The 17355-nt window shown below is 39.4% G+C and overlaps 1 protein-coding gene across 1 annotated transcript in view; it reads right to left on the bottom strand.

Annotated features, from left to right (window-relative positions):
* The window catches only part of HACD1 (3-hydroxyacyl-CoA dehydratase 1), an 86227-nt gene that overhangs the window by 37224 nt on the left and 31648 nt on the right, over nucleotides 1-17355 (bottom strand). The window lies entirely within an intron of this gene.

The following is a 17355-nucleotide window of genomic DNA, read 5'->3' as shown; positions in this document are numbered from 1 at the left end:
TCTTTCACAGGATTTTCCTGTGACAAGATAACTGTAATCTGACCTGAGATCTTTATTCTGCTGTGAGTGCTTTTTCAGTCTCTGGGGCTTTGTTCAAACCTAAACTGTGAGCATTTAAGGTCCTCTCTCAATATTCTTAAAAGACATTTTGGTAAAATGGTTTCCATCGCAGGATCTGTCCCCACAGCTGGGCGGGAGTGATGGTCATCCTTTGGTGATCACGTAGCATGAGGTGCATTACTGAACATTTTCAATAAGGCCAAGGAAGAGACTTCTTGGTTGTAAGATGACTGCAAAGGCTTAAGTTAAATTTCTCATTTGTTATTTGGAGTTTAAGGACATTCATTTACTTTTAGGGAAAAAATATCCTGAAAGCCTATATGGTTGATTCCATTGTCATTTTCTTTATACTTGACTCTCATTCATATAAAATTCTCAGGAGGTTCCATTCTGGCTTGCGAACTTGGTTAGCTAAGTTATTAATGGATAACTAAGTGAATTATTGGACATCGACATAGTGAATATTACATGTCTAGGAAATATTTACCATAACTATTAATAACATGAAATTATGCTTATGATTAAATGAGAAAGCAGGGTATACAATTGTAGGTTCATTTTGATAGCCATTATATAAATAAAAATGTTTTTAAAACTTGAAAGGATATACCTGAAACTAATATAACACTGTGTTTTTATACTGGAATTAAAATGTTAAAAAAACTAAAAGGAATACACCATAGTATTAATGTCCCCAAGAATATCCATGATTATTTTCTTTGTCAGTAATTTCTACGTGTTCTGCAGAAGCATTATTCATTGATTCAAAAATGCCTCTTTTCACATGTTAACGGCTCAGGGATGCGGATGCACCTTACAATCCCTCTCTTTCAGGCAGCACATGGGACATAATGATCATGGTCTGTGCACGAATATCCACACTGCATACACCAGAGTGGAGAACACTCCTGCAAGCCATGCAGTGTCGGTAATACCCTTGTCCTCACAGAGGATGGTATCATGTGGAAAACACAAACTCTGATGATCTTGGGTCAAAAATCATTTAGAGGAATTGCACTAGAAGCTGAAGAACTTCTAGTCCTCCCTTAACCAATTTATTTTGCTTATTATGTTTCTTGGGGCCTTCTTATGGGTGCACAAGAGGGAGATATGATTTTTTAAAATTTCAAAAATAAGCCTAGAAGAGTCTTTGAAAAAAAAAAAAAGCATTCTTGTTGTTACTGTTTTTAAAGATTTTATTTATTTATTTATTTATTCATTCATTCATTCATTCATTTATTTAAGAGAGTGAAAGAATGAGTGGGCGGGTGGGGGCAGAGGGAGAGGGAGAAGCAGATTCCCTGCTGAGCAGGGAGCCTGAAGGTCAGGGAGGGAAGAGGCTCTATCCCAGGACCCCGGGACCCGACAATGACCTGAGCTGAAGGAAGACACATAACCAACTGACTCACCCAGGCACTCCCCCCAAAAAATCTTTTGAAAAACAAAGATTTTAAGTGGTAATAAAATTGTGAAATAGTGTATTTGAAAGTATATTTTCTTTCTTAGTGGTGTCTACACTAATACTGAATCTATGACATCGTAAATTGGGTGGCATGTTACAGACACTCCAAATAACAGTGGTTTAAATGAAATAAAAATGTATTTCTCGGTAGGTAACTATCTGTAGTGATTAGGGTCAACACAGTCACTGGTGACAAGGTTACCTAGAGATCTGGGCTTTTCCGGTCTTGTTACTGCTCCATCCCTAGGGCTTTCCTTTCATCTACATGGCTCACTATAGCACTCATGTGCCAGGAAGCAGGAAAAAGGTGAGCAAAGAAGTATGTCCCTCCTACATAGCAAAGAGGTAGCCCAGGTACATGGGCCTGAACTAAGCACATGGACCCACCAAGCTAGCTGCAAGGGACACTCAGCAATGTTGTCTTTATTCTACATTAAGGATCAGCAAACATTTTTCTGTAAAGGGCCAGGTAGTAACTATTTTAACCACATAACACCTCCATGATATTTTCTTCCTCTCCCTACTTTCCCTCTCCGTCTCCTCCTCCTCCTTCTTCTTCCCTTTCCTCCTCTTCCTCCTCTTCCTCTTCTCAACAATTCCTTTGTGATGGTTAATTTTACATGTCAACTAGACTGACTGGGGTAAGTGATGCCCACTGAGCTGGTGAGGTATTACTTCTGGGTGTGTCTGTGAGGGCGTCTCTAAAAGAGATTTGCATTTGATTCAGTAGACTGAGTCAAGAAGACGTGGGCCAGCACCATCTTTCTCCCCCTTCCTGAGCTGGAGCTCCATAGTTTCCTGTCTTCAAACATCAGAGCTCCTGATGCTTAGGCCTTTGACCTCAGACTGCATGCTGCTCTCAGCTTTGCAGGTTTCCAAGGTTGCAGGTGGCAGATGCTGGCACTTCTCAGCCTCCTCAATCATGGGAGCCAACTCATATATATATGCTTCTCTGGAGAATCCCCAACTAATACACACTTGCAACTATAAAAACACTTTTAGCCTGTAGGCCATATGAGAACAGACAACAGGCTGAATATGGCCTTTGTCAACCCCATTTCCAGTCATTTGCAGAGCTGCAAATCTAGAATTCCATGACTTCGGAGTGTTGGAGAGTGGGGGAGGGGTGTGAAACTATATTGAACAATAACTAGCTCTCTCTGTCATAGCATATTTCCATGTTACGAGCTCTGTAAAAATTTAAGACTACCACTTATTTGAAATAATAAGGGAGCTGCTCATAACATCAGTTTAAAAGGCAAATACAAAGTTTATTGAACATTTTTAAAAACCTAAATACAAAAATTATCCATAGAAAGAAACCTGGAAGAACATTAACTAAAAACATTAACATGAACTCTCTTCGGTTGATTTGCTTCTATGTTATTTCATATAATTTATCTTCCTAGTTGTCTATAATTATATTGTAACAATTTTATTATAATGGGCTGAAATGTGTAGCTATTCCATAATCCAGGCAGCAGACGGCCTATCCTCTGCTATCCTACCCTCTGCTTCCTTGCAGTGTATTTAATAAATTTCTACCCTCTTAATAAAAAAACAAAAACAAAAACAACCTTATTCTATTCAAATAAATTTTCTTGCATCTAACTCTTCTTATTGGACCTTGGCCTTCAATCAAAACCATATAAAATGAGAGGCACCTGGGTGTCTCAATCGGTTAAGCAATTGACTGGTTTTGGCTCAGGTCATGATCTCAGGGTCATGAGATCAAGCCCCAAGAGGGCTCTGTGCTAGGCATGGAGTCTGCTTAAGATTCTCTCTCTCTCCCTCCCCCCTTTAAGAAAGCCATATAAAATAAGGCAAATCACGTAGTGATCCAAAGGGGCACGTGCACCCGAATGTTTATAGCAGCAATGTCCACAATAGCCATACTATGGAAAGAACCTAGATGTCCATCAACAGATGAATGGATCAAGAAGAGGTGGTATATATACACAATGGAATACTATGCAGCCATCAAAAGAAACGAAATCTTGCCATTTGCGACAACATGGATGGAACTAGAGCGTATCATGCTTAGCGAAATAAGTCAAGCAGAGAAAGACAACTATCATATGATCTCCCTGATATGAGGAAGTGGTGATGCAACATGGGGGCTTAAGTGGGTAGGAGAAGAATAAATGAAACAAGATGGGATTGGGAGGGAGACAAACCATAAGTGACTCTTAATCTCACAAAACAAACTGAGGGTTGCTGGGGGGAGGGGTTTTGGGAGAAGGGGGTGGGATTATGGACATTGGGGAGGGTATGTGCTTTGGTGAGTGCTGTGAAGTGTGTAAACCTGATGATTCACAGACCTGTACCCCTGGGGATAAAAATATATGTTTATAAAAAATAAAAAATTTAAAAGAAAAAAAAAATAAGGCAAATCTCTTTTTCAAATAACATCTTCTCAACTGCTTGAAGAGAGCTACAATATGCCTTATTGGTCTTCTCTTCCTTCCTGCTTTTTGCCATTGCTCAACTTGACTTGTTGATTTAATTCCAGAACTATGGAATAAACCTGAGCAAATATTTCTATGTTTCAATGAGGTCTAAATGTGTTCAGTAAAGAATGTTAAGTGTACAACGCAGTGAAGGGTTACATCTATTGATATTTATACAACCGTCCCCCAGATCAAGATATAAAATATGTCTAGTACACTAGAGACTCTCACATGCTCTTCCGAGCCAATCCTCCACTCACAACAGTGCCAACCACGATTCCGATAGCTTCCATCATGAGTGGCTCTGTCTGTTCTTGAACTTCATATAAATAGGACCATATTGTATCAATTATTTTGTGCCTGACTCCTTGAACTCAACATAATGTCTACAAGCATCATCCACACTTTGGGTAGCACTAATTCAGTCCACGACATTGCAAGGTCAAATTTTATTTCTATGACTACATCACAATTTTTTCAACCATTCCTGTTAATGAATACAAGGTTGTTTCCAGTCTTACACTCCCATAAACAAAGTTGCTGGAAGTGTTGCCGTATGTGTTTTTTTGGTAGACATATATATTCATTTCTCCTGGGTACACTGTCAGGAGCTTTTAGAAAGTACTGCCAGTTTTACAAAGAGGTTACCAATCTAAAACTCCTGCCAGCAGTGGACAAAACAGAGAGCCCAGAAATAAACCCACACATAAGTGGTTGATTAATTTTTGACAAAGGGGCCAAGAAAATATAATGGGGGAAGGATAATCTCTTCAAGAAAGGGGGCTGGGAAAACTGGACACCTACATGTAAAATAATGAAACCAGGCACTGTCTTGAACCACACACAAATGAATTAAAGACCTGGACGTAAGACCTGAGAACATAAAACACCTAAAAGAAACGGTGGTAAGCTCCTTGACCTCATAGTTGCAACTGAATTTTTGAATCTGACTCCAAAAGCAGGGGCAACAAAAGTAAAAGTAAACTATTGAGATTGAGATTCTGCAAAGCAAACCATCAAGAAAAAGAAAGGACACCCTTCTGAATAGGAGAAAATATCTGTAAACTATTTATCTAATAAAGGGTTAATATCCAAACTATATTAAGAAGGAAACAACTAAATAGGAAAAAATCAAAACCAAATAATCCAATTTAAAAAATGGGCAGAGGGTCTAAATAGATTTTTGCAAAGAAGACATCCAGATGGCCCACAGGCACACAAAAAGCTGTTCAACATCATTCATCATCAGGGACATGCAAATCAAAATCACAATGAGATACCACCTCACACCTGTCAGAATGGCTAAAGTCGGAAAGACAAAAAATAACAAGTGCTGGCGAGAATGTAGATAAAGAAGAACCGAAGAACCCCCATGCTTCGCTGGTGGGAAAGTATACTGGTGCAGACAGTGTGAGAAAAAGTATAAAAGTTCCTCAAAAGATTAACAGTAGGACCGCTATATGATGCAGCAATTCCACTTCTGGGTATTTATTCAAATAAAACGGAAACATCAATTTGAAAAGATACATGTTCCCCGGTGTGCATTGCTGCATTATGTACAAATAGTCAAGATATGGAAACAACCCAAGTGTTTATCCACAGATGAATGGGTAAAGGAGATGCTGTGTGGAAACGAAGAAAGAAAGAAAGAAAGAAAGAAAGAAAGAAAGAAAGAAAGAAAGAAAATCACTCTACAATAAAAAAAGAAAGAAATCTAGCCATCATACAGTATTTGTCTTTCTCTGTCTGACTTATTTCACTTTTATGTGGAATCTAAAAAACAAACAAAACAAAACACCAAAAACTCACAGATAACAGATTGGTGACTATCAGAAGGAAAGGGGTTTGGGGGATGGGTGAAATGGGTGATTGAGGTCACTTGTATGGCGGTGGATGGTAACTAGACTTATTGTGGTAATCATTACGTAGTGTCTACAAATATTGAACTATTACATAATTATTATGTATACACCTGAACCTAATACAGTTCCAAATCTATCTCAACACAAAAAAGTATTTTCAAATGGCCTAAAGAAATGTTCGTGGAGCACACAGTAGTAGTAGAAGCTATGTCATGTTAAATTAATGATTAGAGAGTATAATTCCAATTTCTATTGGTCCATATGACTTAAACTTTATCTGTATTTGTATCCATAGATGTTCAGGAGGAATGTTCATGACCTATCTTATTTGGCCATGATGAAGAAGAAACTAAGACTATGTACTCTAAATCACAAGACAACATAAATTATCATCTATTAATAATGAATGACCTTCAGCCAGGTCGCTTTCCCTGTGCTGACATCTGATGTTTCTAAAACTACCTTGGAGGAGGCTTTTGGTACCTAAAAAAAAAAAAAAAAAAAACCAAAAAAAAAAAAAAAAAAAAAAACAAGACTCTAACTCAAAAGTGTGAAGTTGCAAAACCCATTATTTTAAGAGCATGATCCTAATATAGGAGCATAAAACCTTACCTTTCCTTTTCTGTGACACAGCTGTCGTCTTAGCTTTGACCACGGCTGTTAATTTGGTCTGTGACTACTTCAATTCCAGCTGAGCAAAAGAAACTGTAGTTCATTAAAATCCATTTCTCAATTCAAACAACTGCCAACCATACAAGCTGTCCCAGCAATTAAGGAAATGTAAAGTGATCCCCCACAGAGAGGCACGCAGTCAAGTCAGAAGCTAGGCCAACAAATAATTTTCTCCTTACAGCTTCCCAGAAAAGCTTTGGCAGGGGATGTGACCAGGCCATGAACTAGAATAAATAGATGAAGGTTTGTTTGTATCGTGCCTCTGTATATTCATCATATGAAAGGATTTTTTTCCCCCCAGACTCCACTAGATTCTGGATTCTGTCCAGATTCCATATACTTCCAATAACTCTGCTACAATCAAGTTATATATTATCAAGAAATCTGGAGAGTGTTAAGAATGATCACAATATTGGGTAGATCAAGTCCACAGTGCTTTACTTCTGAATTCCCTTCATTACAAATGCAAATAACTCTCAAGCAGTTACATAAATTCTACTTCCCAATGCATTCTCGTAACTAAATTGTACATTTCTTTTTACTTGAAGTAGTTCTTTTTCTGTCTTTCAGCATAAGGAAATATGAATTCTGCACACGATTTTTGCAGTGTTTATTTTAAAGTCATTTATTCTTTGTTTTCCTGAAAAACAAAATTATTTTATTAAACACTACAAGGCTATCTTCCTGATAGCATTTTTCCATCTTAAATTTAATACCTCTCTAGGTTGTTGCCTTGATTTGTTTTAGAAAAAAAAATGAAAACTTGTTCATTGCTGTGAATAACTCATTTTGAAACCTTGCTTAAACCAGATATTAATAATCAAATACAAAGTCGTGCTCTGTCAAGTCTAACCATCAGAAGCTGCTTGGAATCCATGAAGTCAATACAGAGAAGTACAATCACAGTTGCATGAACCCCAGTCAATTTACCAGCAACTCCATCTGTCCCAAACCCCATAATTTCTCATCACTTCTTCCCTTTGTCCTTCCTTAGTAACACTTTTTCCTGCCACAGACACACAGATACCTCTACACACTCCTCTGTTCTTTGAGATATTTAAAACAGCCCAATAAGAAAATGTTATATAAAAAAAAAAAAAAAGTTATATAGAAAATTAGCGGTCGACTTCTTCCTTGATCTTACACCCCATTCCCAATCTCTGAATATCTCTCAGCTACCTACCGTACTGGATTTCCACAAAAACAAACATGCAGACCAATGGAATAAAACACAAAGTCCTAAATAGGTCCTACTCTATATGGATTTCTATGCTTTCAAATAATAGAAACATCACAAAAGAAAATGCAAAGCTTGTGCCCATCCAAGTACTTGTGTTCTCTAGGGAGGGAGTGTGGGAAACCTATAATCACAAGACACAATGGAGAGGAAAAGGAAAAGAAATTTCAGATAAAACTAATAGATAAAAGATAAATATCTTTACCAGATAAACAGCTCTTTCAGATGTATCAAGAAAACATCATGAATTCCACAGACACAAAAATGTGCATCTTAGGAATCAATATTAAGACAGTTCTGAAGTACCATTGTATGCCCATTAAATTAGTTTCAGAAAACATTTTATAAATGCTGGTGAAGCCAGCATAAAATGGTAATGTTAATAGCACTGAGTATTAGTATAAACTCCTAGAAAATTAACATGATGAAAAACTAGGTTCGGAATTATCAAGACATTCATACCATTGAACCCAGTAATGTAATTGATCAATATATATTCTAAGGAAAGTGTTCAATAGGAACAAAAAGTATCTGCTGACATGTGTTCACCTCAGAATTATTTCTATAATAATGCAATCATATAATTATAAGAAGACGTGGGGCACCTGGATGGCTTAGTCATGAAGCATCTGCCTTCAGCTCAGGTCATGATCCCAGGGTCCTGGGGTCGAGCCCTGCATTGGCTTCCCAGCTCATCAAGAAGCCTACTTCTCCCTCTCCCACTCCCCCTGCTTGTATTCCCTCTCTCACTGTCACTCTCTTTGTCAAATAAATAAATAAAATCTTTTAAAAAAGAAAAGAGTGTAGCAGAAAAAACATTATCTTCTAGAAGTTGCTCATTGCAGCCTCACTTACAGTGGTGGAAAAGAAAAAGCCTAGAGTCAAACTAACAATGAAAAAGGGTAAATGATGTAAGTAATCAGTTCCATGAAGTATGATATCACTATTTCAAGTGATAATAATAATTGCTATGCATAGATCTAAAAATGATATCGGTAAAAAAATTATGTGATTACTAATATATGAAATTATAGGATGGACTTATGAGCTGTTCCCTCCCAATTTTCTTTGATTTTTTTTTAAAAACATGTTTTAAAAATCAAAATGGAGACCCTTTTTAAAGAGGCCCATAGGAACAGTGAAAGCAAATTTTCCTTTGTGAAATAAAATTCCTCACCAACTTGTTTCCTCTTCCTTCATCATTTGACTGCATGACTAATGGAACACTGGGGAATGTCACTGCCACATCTGGCCCATAAAAAGTCCCACATGTGAATCTGTGTTTCTCTGTGGCTCCACAAACTTGATAGTGAGATAGGCACATGGACCTAGGAGAGCCATATGTGATATGTAGCACAGCCCTGGCTTAGTAGGAACCTGGATCCCTGAGTACACTGTTGGCAGTGAGTGGCATACGGATCCATTTTTGGCTTGACAGTAAACCACGGAGACTTTGAATATACCGGTTAGAGTAGCCAACTTTCCTATCTCCTGACTTCCAGTATGAGGATTTCCAGTTAGTTTTAGCCAGGAATTCATAGGAAAGTTGGAGTTCAGCCAGGCCCAAATTCCAAGGTAGAACTTTCTAGCTCCTACGCAGATAATCCTGATTCTATTCTCACTCCTTCAGTGAAAACTGTTCTGAGGGAGGACCAAGATGGTGGAGAAGTAGGAGACCTAAATATCATCAGGTCTCAGGAGTTCAGCGGGATAGTTATCAAACCATTCTGAACACCTACAAACTCAACAGGAGAGAGAGGAAAAGAAGAGTAGCAATTCTAGGAACAGAAAAGCGATCACTTTCTGGAAGGTAGGACGTGCAGGGAAGTGAATCTGAGGCAACACATGGGAAGAGAGACCACATGGGGGAGGGGTAAGCTCCTGGCAAGGCAAGGCAGCACAAAATCAGAACTTTTAGAAGTCTGCCCCACTGAGGGACATTGCTCCAGAGGCTCTTCAGGGGGTAGAACCATCGGGGGGACAGTGTGACCTCAGGTCCCGCAGGGTCACAGAAAGACCAGGGGTGTCTGAGTGTGGCAGAGCCCCCAGGTATCGGAGCAGGGAAGCCGGCTACAGAGACGGAGCCAAGCAGTGGGCTCACGGTTCAGGGTTACCTTAAACCATGATCCCGGCAGAGTCGGGCCACTGCTCTTCGAACACAGACCCCACAAGCAGATCCAGGGAGACTCACCTTCCTCCTCTAGGAGTGGCAGGAGCGGGCTGCAGGAATTGACTGGGTTTGGAGACTCCAAACGTGGCCGGCTGTAAGATAGAAACGCTCATTCACAGGCCAGGTGAGCTCAGAGTGCAGCCAGAGACCAGGGAGATGGGAGGGATTGACTGCTTTTCTCCAAGAGCGCCCTGAGGAGTGAGGCCCTGAGATCTCGGCTACTCTGGGTGGAGATCAGGAGGCTGCCATCTTCATTCCCGTCTTCCAGAGCTCTACGGAAAGTGTTCAGGGAACAAAAGCTCCTGAGAGCAAACCGCGCAGATTACTTAGCCTGTCCCCTGGCAAAGATATTTGAGAATCACAGCAACAGACCCCTCCCCTAGAAGTTCAGCAAGAACATCCAGCCAAGACCAAGTTCTCCAATCAATGAGAACTACGGAGCTAGCAGAAAGCAACACAGAATTCATGGTTTTTTCCCTATGATTCTTTGGTCTTTTAAAGTTAAATTTTTTGTTTTATTTTTTCTTATTCGATTTTTAAAAATTTTTCCTCTTTCCTACCTATTTTAATGTGTTTTAACTAGTTTATCTTATCACTACCTTTTAAAAAATCTTTTTAAATTTTCGTTGTTATAGTCATATTCTATCCCTTTATTGTATTTAATCTTATTTTTGTATACATATAGGTTTTTCCTTTCTTTAAAATTTTGGGACACAGTTTCTTCTAATAGCTCAAAATATACCCTAAATCTAGTACATGGCTTTTTTCTAGTCTCCAGCCTGATCACATTCTTTTTAACCAACTTCTTATCTTATCAATTCCTTTTTTAGAATCTTTTAAAATTTTCATGTTTACAGTCATATTCTATCCCTTCATGTGTTTATCCTTATTTTTGTATATATATATGTTTTTCTTTCTTTAAAATTTTAGGAAGTAGTTTCTTCTAACAGACCAAAATACACCCAAAATCAAGTGTGTGGCTCTATTCTATTCACCAGTCTAATATATGTACATATATATTTCTTCTTCTTCTTCTTCTTCTCCTTCTCCTTCTCCTTCTCCTTCTCCTTCTTCTTCTTCTTCTTCTTCTTCTTCTTCTTCTTCTTTTCCTCCTTTCTTTCCCCTTTTCTCAGTTTCAGGTCTCTTCTGATTTGTTTAGTGTATATTTTTCTGGCGTCATTGCTACCCTTTTAGTATTTTGTTCTCTCATTCACCTATTCTTATCTGGATAAAATGACAAGGCAGAAAAACTCACCACAAAAAAAAGAGCAAGAGGCACTATTGGCAGCTAGGAATCTAGTCAATAGAGACATTAGTAATATGTCAGAACCAGAGTTCAGAATGATAATTATCAAAGTGCTAGCTGCGCTCGAAAAAAAGCATGGAAGATACTAGAGAATTCCTTTCTGGAGAAATAAAATCCCTTTCTGGAGAAATAAAAGTACTAAAATCTAACAGAGTTGAAATTTAAAAAGCTATTAATGCGGTGCAATAAAATGGAGGCTCTTACTGCTAGGATAAATGAGGCAGAAGAGAGAATTAGTGATATAGAAAACCAAAAGATGAAGAATAAAGAAGCTGAGCAAAAGAGAGACAAACAACTACATGAGGGGAGAATTTAAGAGATAAGTGATACCATAAGATGAAACAAAATTAGAAAAATTAGGATCCCAGAAGAAGAAGAAAGAGAGGGGCAGAAGGCATATGGGAGCAAATTAGAGCAAATAATTTCCCTAATTTGGGGAAAGGAACAAGCATCAAAATCCAGGAGGCACAGAGAACCCCCTCAAAAGCAATTAAAAAGTCCACACCCCATCATCTAAATAGTAAAATATGAGTAATTTGAGAGACAGGGCAGGAGTTGTGTGGGGTAGGGAGGGAAAAAAATGAAACAAGATGGGATCGGGAGGGAGACAAGCCTTAAGAGACTCTTTTTTTTTTTTTTAAGATTTTATTTATTTATTTGACAGACTGAGATCACAAGCAGGCAAAGAGGCAGGTAGAGAGAGAGAGAGAGAGGGAGAAGCAGGCTCCCTGTTGAGCAAAGAGCCCAAATCGGGGCTTGAGCCCAGAACCCTGGGGTCATGACCTGAGCTGAAGGCAGAGGCTTTAACCCACTGAGCCACCCAGGTGCCCCCATAAGAGACTCTTAATCTCACGAAACAAACTGAGGGTTACTAGCGGGTGGGAGGGTAGGGATCGGGTGACTGGGTTATGGACATGGGGGAAGTATGTGTTATGGTGAGTGCTGTGAAATGTGTAAGCCTGACAATTCACAGACCTATATCCCTGGGGCAAGTAATACATTATCTGTTAATTTAAAAAAATTTTTTTTTTCATCTGTGGTGATTCACAGACCTGTTCCCCTGGGGATAAAAATATATGTTTAAAAAAATTAAAAAATAAAAAAAAATTAAAAATTAAAAAAAAATTTTTTTCAGAAAAAAAAGAAAACTGTTCCGTCTTCTCATCTGTCATCACTTTTCTTCCTATTCAGATTTTTTTGACACCTCATCAAAAACCCATAATTTTGGTGTTGAATTAACATGTCAATTTTTGAAAATATCCTTCCCCATATCCTAGGCTAAGAAGGAGCATCAGTGGTTGACCACTCTTCAGCCAATGAGACCAGGTAGGTACTCGGCAGACATAGGTGGGTTTTCTAGCATGAAGTTCAAGCAGAAGGGATATCTGAGAGCTGAAGGCTGTGAGATGCATTCACATGCCAAGGTTTAGTCACTGTGCCTCTTATGGTTCAAAGAGTTTAAATATCAACGTGTCAGTTGGTATGTCAGATGAGAGATTGCTGTCCTTGCTCCAAAGGTTGGGAATTTCTCTAGAGATCTTGTAATTGTAGTTCAAGGCTGCTTACTCTCAGAGAGCAGGAGGGCCTTATGGAGTTGGCAAGATGATGTAAGTGCCTTTATTGGGCTCCTGGGTGGCTCAGTCCATTAGCAACTTCCTCTAGTTTTCAGCTCAGGTCATGATCTCAGGGTTGGGAGATCAAGCCCTGCATCTGGTTCCATGATGTGCAGGGAGTCTGCTTGGGATTCTCCCTCTCCCCCTGCTCCCTCCCCACGCTCACACACATACTCTCTCTTACTCTATAATTAAAAAAAATTTTTTTTAAAGATGATTTAAGTACCTTTACATTGGAGTAAAAAATAAAAAATGTGAACACTTACACAGGGAAAAAAATGTCTTTTAATTTTAAGTCACAAATTGTACCATGAACTTTACCTGATAGAAATAAAACAGAAGTATGTAACTTCCAGTCTATAATCAACTTTTCAATTCAATTAAACTAATCACAGTTGATGTGTGATTAGAGCTCAAATCTTGTTTATTCTTAACCTACAATACTTGAGAGCTTTTTTGGGGGAAAAAATATTAACCAGTACTGGAATTAAAAGTAAACTTTCATATAGCAACTCTCCTCCCTATAAGTAGGGAGCCCGTTCTATCATGATGCATCCCTATTGGAGTGACCAGCAAACATTTTTTCTTGGTCTCCCTCATAACCACAGCTCACCTCTATCTCCATCCTCATCTTCTATCTCCTCTTAGAAGATAGCTTGTATACGAGCCATGCAGAACTCCTCCCAAGTTTCCTACCCCAAACTCCTCCAGAACCACATGCTTTTGCCACTTTTGTGAAATCTGCATACCCTGTCCTTCAAGACTCATCTCCAGCCTGGCCTCCTCTGTGGGCTCTCTCCTAGATTAATTGCCCCTCTTCTGCTCACCAAGCACAGGGAGACACACTTTTTTTTTTTTTAAGATTTAATTTTTAAGTGCTCTCTATGACCAACGTGGAGCTTGAACCCACAACCCCAAGGTCAAGGGTCACTCATGCCACCGACTGAGCCAGTCAGGTGCCCCTTGGCACACACATTTTTTTAATTGCAGTTTTACTTGTCCTTTTTTCTTTTTAAACAAATTGTAAGCCCCTTAAGGGCAGAAACAACTTTTCATCTTTCCGTGCCTTGAGCATAGTGTTGGCATATAGATAGTTGTCTAATAAATTTGTCATATGACTGATTGAACTGTTTTTTTTTTTTTTAAGAATCGTATCAGGGGTGCCTGGGTGGCTCAGTCATTTAAGCGTCTGCCTTTGGCTCAGGTAATGATCCCAGGGTCCTGGGATTGAGCCCCATGTCAGGCTCCCTGCTCAGTGGGGAATCTGTTTCTCCTTCTCTTTCTGCCCCTTCCCACTGCTCATGATCACTCTCTCTCTCTCTCCAATGAATAAATAAAATCTTAACCAACTGAGCCACCCAGGCACCCTTGAATAAATAAAATCTTTAAAAAAAAAATGATGCCAAGATGACTTGTTAGGCTAACCCCCCACCACAAAGTTTTCTAGTTTGCTAGCATGCAGTCCACTGGCCTGGTCACTAAGGTATTGTAGTGACAAGGCTTTGTTCAGCAGTTAGAACTTAGAACGAGTTTACCAGGTCTTCCTAATAAGCTGCTTGTCTCTACACATGACATGCTATATCGTAGGTAACTGCCAATAATGGGAGCACGAAGTACACGCTTATGGAATACAGTCTTATGCTGACTGAATTCATTCTTTCATTTATCCAATAAATATTTCAGTGCCGACTCTGTGCCATGCTGTTCTAGGTGTTGGAAATGCAGCAATGAGAGAAAGCAGAAAGACTAGTAAGTCTTCCCTTCTCAAGTTTACATTCTATAGAGGAGACACAGACTATCTAGATATGTGTTTTGCTGAGTGTTTTGAAAAATTAAATTAAAGTGTATGGGGTATAGATTTCTGTGGTGGGAGGAGGGTTGCTGTTTCACAGGGGAGTTGGGGAAGGCTTCTCTGGTAAAGTGACATTGTGAGCAAAAACCTGAAGGGAATGGAAGGGTCCATGGCAAGTGCAAAGGTCCTGAGGCAGAAGCATGGATGGCATTCTCCAGGAACAGCAAGGTGTCAAGTGTGGCTGGAGCCAACAAGCAAAAAATGAGGTAGAAGGTGACTGTGGCTGTAGGGGAGAGGCAAAAGATTATACAAGGCTTCTAGGCTGGAGTTAGAACTTTGGCTCTTACTCTGAGCAAAGTGGGGAGTTACTGGAAGGTTTTGAGAAGCAGAATGACAGGATTTTACTTTTGTTTCTTTTTCAAATTTTTAATTTAAATTCTAGTTAGTTAATTTATATGGTAATATTGGTTTAGGGTATAGAATTTGATTTTGCTTTTGTTTTAGAGATAACTCTGACTGCCATGCTAAGAGCAGATTAAAGAAAGCCAGGGTTGCCTTGGAGGAAAGAAGAGATTTGACACAATGATGCCTGCAAAGAGAACATGGTGACCAGAGCCAGAATGATATCCACAGCAGAGATATGAAATGCTTGTATTCTGGATTTGTTTTGAAGGTCAAGCCAACAAATGGTGAGTTATGAGAGGAAGCAATCAATCCATCAGTGATGACTGCAAAGTGAGAGAAACGGTGGAATAGACCGGCCATCGATGGATATGTAGGATTCCATTAATGTGTATCTTTGGAGGAAATCTAGACAATGTCTTCTGTATTTTCTTTTTTCTGTTTGATGATAAGGTCATATTTATAATGCATATGCTTCCAGATTCGGAGGATTATTTGAGATGTAGCTTTTCCTCCTCTACTGCTCCCTCAGTCACCAACTTTTCGACAACATCTCGGATCTCTCGTCTGCCTTTTCTTTTCCCCTCCCACTCTTTCAGTTTTGGCTCTCGGGACACATAGCCTGCGAGAAGGCAGCAACAACTTCCGAACTGGTTTCCAGCCTTCGACACTCGACTCTTCCAGTCTCTCCCATGATGAAGAAAGCACAGGTGGAATCGTCCCTGCCATGTTAAAAAATCTCTGATGGCCTTTGTCTCCCTGCTGAATAAATAGCACGCCTGTCCTCTGAGCAAGAATCCACACGACATGCCTTTCCAGCCGGGCACTGTCCTACGTGGCCCAGCCCATGCCCCGTGCTTCTGTTGTATATGGTCATCATCTTAGTTGTATTGGTTTGCGCCAAACCCCTCTTCCATACCTGCCCTAGCCCCAAACTCATTTCTAACTGTGAGCATTGGAATGTTTCCAACCCTTTTAATATCCATTATTCCAATAGCTTCAAGCTTCAGCCAGTAAGAACTAATCTTTTCCTCTCCTACATATTCACACCCCTTTGGGCCCCTGCTTAGCACTCTGTATGGGTGATTTATGCCTTGTTTCTCTATCTCCTTTTGGACAGTGGCCAACTGTATGAGAATGCAGAGTTCATTTTATGAACCACATCACTCCAGTTCTCCGCCAAGCACTGCTCAGAATAGATCCACAATAAATATCCGTAGTAGGTTTAAATAGCAAATTGCTACCGCAATGAGAACAGTCCTAATATTAAGAAAAGATTTGCAGAATTTTTGGCTGGTCCCCACCCACACATAAGCGCTACACACAATTATTCTGCAAATGCATTTTCTTTTATAGGATCTTACTTATTATCATAGTCTGTTTAGAACAAAACCACCAATGCAATATAAGTATTTGAAAGGTCATATTCAGGAGCCTCAATAAATGTAAGCCTCGCTGGAGTGATATTGAGAAAACATCGTAAAATAAATGAGATGTTTTGTTCCTCCAAGGCCAAGTAGGTTTTCATTTTTGTGCGCCAATAAAAAAAAATATTGATTTTTCTTTTTCTTTGCTGAAAAAAAGTCTTTAAAACACACTAGGTGACCTGCTTATGTGTTGCAGAAAGCCGGATGTCTAAGGGCACCGCAACAGAGTATTAGCGTGGTGTATCTTATAACTTAAGGATATATTATGGGAAAAGTGATGAATGTTGTGATTTGGCAACTTGAGGTCCATGGGTTCTGGTCGGCACTGTATCCGGGGTGCCTCTGGCAACCACTTCAGTGCTGCTTCTTTACATTACTGCTTTGAATGCCTTTTCTACAAGTTCACTGCCCAGAGCTGCAACTCCTTCCTGGGTATTAATGCTATTAATAAAAAATATTTTTTTCTTCACCAGATTATACATTCCTCGAAGGTTATTTTATCCAAAGTTATTGCTGTTTATGTGTTTTCTCCACTAGACTTGAAGTTCCTGGAGGGCAGGAACTGTCCTCTATTTCAATTCCACCCGCTTTCACCATAGAACTTTGCGCCTAGCATTCACTCAAGCAATGTTAAATTCACCTCGTCCCCTGGCTACCATTCTGTTTGACTTCCTTTCTTTGTTAGAGGTCACTAAACCTATCCCTCATTGAGAGGCTTCTATTACTTGTAATAAAGGTTCAGAGGCAGTAGCATAAAGCCAGAATAATAAGAGTTGGAACAGTCCAGGTGGAAGGTTCCCAAGACTACTGGCTACTGTGTATGGTTGTTCAGGATGTACACTGCACCACTCTAGGGACTGATTCACACTGTCATCCCTGGGAATGGAGCCTGCTGGGCTAGT

The sequence above is a fragment of the Mustela lutreola genome, chromosome 8 (assembly GCF_030435805.1).
Source record: "Mustela lutreola isolate mMusLut2 chromosome 8, mMusLut2.pri, whole genome shotgun sequence".
Lineage (NCBI taxonomy): Eukaryota > Metazoa > Chordata > Mammalia > Carnivora > Mustelidae > Mustela > Mustela lutreola.
Note: the sequence above shows the minus strand (reverse complement) of the source record. Positions and strands in the feature narration are given on the sequence as shown.